Source organism: Hoplias malabaricus, chromosome 18 (genome assembly GCF_029633855.1).
Source record: "Hoplias malabaricus isolate fHopMal1 chromosome 18, fHopMal1.hap1, whole genome shotgun sequence".
Classification (NCBI taxonomy): domain Eukaryota; kingdom Metazoa; phylum Chordata; class Actinopteri; order Characiformes; family Erythrinidae; genus Hoplias; species Hoplias malabaricus.
In genome coordinates, this window is record NC_089817.1 from 1,578,632 (window position 1) to 1,581,131 (window position 2,500).

The following is a 2,500-nucleotide window of genomic DNA, read 5'->3' on the forward strand; positions in this document are numbered from 1 at the left end:
GTGCATGTCCTCTCCTCTGTCCTCGTCCTCTACTCTGTCTCCGTCCCCTTCTGTCCTCGTCTTCTCGTGTCGAGAACAGAGACAGCGTTGTCTGTTTTTGTTGATGTTGTACTTTGTTGTTTATCCTGTTTGTTACTCTGATACACAATGATACCCACAGAACTCTCTGCATCTCTGACCACATCCTGTAGTGAACACCACCCTCTCTGGGGGGCGCTCTGGTGGTATTTCGGTCTCTTTCTTGTGGCAGATGTGGCCTGAAGGTTGAAATGAAGGGAGCTAGTCAGGAGTGTCTTTACTAGGGGTGGGCGATATGGCCCTAAAAGAATATCACGATATTTCGGGGTATTTTGATGATAATGATATTCTTGGCGATACGACAAAACATTGACAAATACTTTAATTCATTCCAGGAACACATTATTCAAAGAAAAATAAAAGTTATATTAATATGAATTATATTACATTAAATATATTTAATATATTAATTGTATTTAATGTTTTTATTTATTAATACGGTTTTATATTAACATTATAAAAAATGATACGATTTTATATTAATATTTTACTACAAACAGCCGTTTCAAACTTTCAGAATAAACAACAAAATACAACATGAACATTTGCTAATTTTATAAAAAATAGTTATTTTTGAAAAAAAAAAAGATTCTGATGTTGTACAATAAAACAATGAAGATTATAAATCTACCACACAAACAATTTGTAGAAAATGTAGTGTGATTATAAACAGCAGATGTAAATAAATATACAAAATATAACCTTAAACCTTTACAGTAAATAACGAAATAAATACAAAATAGATGTCATTAGTCGGTGTAGAAAGTCTGTTGAACTTTTCTCATTTTTCATTTTCCTCGTCCTCAACCAGGTGCTTCTCTTGTGGTTGTTACAGGCTTCTTTCACATCTTAAGATTACAGTGGTTTATTAAACGTCGGCACACAACGGAAGTCACTCCCCTTTTGGAGCCAACTCTTCCACCACAGGAGTTTCACCCGTACTACACGACTCACATCTTATTGACTCATGTAGTGAACGTATGCCATATTACACGTACATCACACGTAACTGCATGACGTCATTGCGTAAACAAGTCAGAATATCACTATTATCATGGTATTGATTTTTTATCGTCTTAAAAACTATTGTGATATTATCGTGACTGATACAATATGCCACAGCCCTAGTGTCTACTCTTCTGGGAAGGTTTAAACTAGATGTGAGGACTCTATGGCATTCAGCCACATAAACATCAGTGAGGTCAGGTACTGATGTTGGACGATTGGTCCTGGATCCCAAACTTTTACATTTAAGGTATATGGCAGGTGCTCTTATCCACGGTTACTGGTATTACAGTTAGGCCAATGCAGTGTTAGGAGTCTGGCCCAAGGAATCTTATTGGTGTAGCACAAACTGGTTGTCCAGACCTGTATTCGAACACATGTGAGCCATTGGTGTTACCAAACACTATTCCAACTTGTCCTAAAGGTATTGGATGGTGTTACATCACTCAAGGGAACAGAGTTCCACTGCTCCACAGCCCTCTGACACCGGGCATGGTGACCTCATGGGCAGCGTCCCAATATATACCATGCTTCTCTACGGAGATCATCCACAAGGGCTGTAAATGCTGGCTGTTTCTTTCTCGTAGGTTCCTGCTTCTTCCCCGATGCCCTCACTGATTGTGTGAATTAGCAGCACGTCATTAAGCTAATTTGTGTTGAAGCAAAGGCCAGGCCGGAAATATGGCATCGCAGACAGTCCATTTTGGTGCCGTTAGATCACAAACCAAATAACTCACCCACTATAAACATTAACAAAACATAAATGCCAATCCAGCCCCTCCAGACAGCAGACACGTTAGAACCTAATCTGTGCCACTGTGACTCTCATGGCTCAGTTATGGCACTGGCCAGTGCTGTGTGGGTGGGTTTTGATATCAGGCCATTAAAGGTGGAGCTGTGCCTGAGCTGAGGCAGACAGACTCACCCTGAGTCAGCATCATAATTCAAGGCCGAACTTGGGCCGTAAGAGAACTGCAGATGTGCCACATTTGGGCCAAACATTCACTGCTGTCTGGGGCTCGACTGATGCTGCACAAGACTCCTGGCTCGGAGTGCTATGATTAGCAATTTCCTCACTTTTGGAACCACATTATTACCACCACACACCTTCAGATCATTGTGGCCAACACCAGCAGTGCTTTTGGTTGAGGGTGTGAACCTGTGTGTTAGCGTTGACTAAACTTGAATTCCCATTATTATCTCCAAATATATACAAAGTGATTCTTTATATTGTTTACACGGTTCTCTATAAAGAGCATCTCACATTAGACGAGGAACCAGGCGGCTCTGTGGTCCCTGAATGAACCAGTTTCTGCTCCACAGAGTGGGTCCCCTCCATTCGACAGCTAGGTTTAAAATATGTCTAGTTCAAAACTCTGGACACCTTCAGGCCACTAGGTGTCAGAACTGCTGTCTC

The 2,500-nt window shown here is 40.9% G+C and overlaps 1 protein-coding gene across 1 annotated transcript in view; it reads left to right on the plus strand.

The window, feature by feature from the left end:
* itga1 (integrin, alpha 1) overlaps positions 1 to 2,500 on the plus strand; it is a 93,591-nt gene that overhangs the window by 24,037 nt on the left and 67,054 nt on the right. The window lies entirely within an intron of this gene.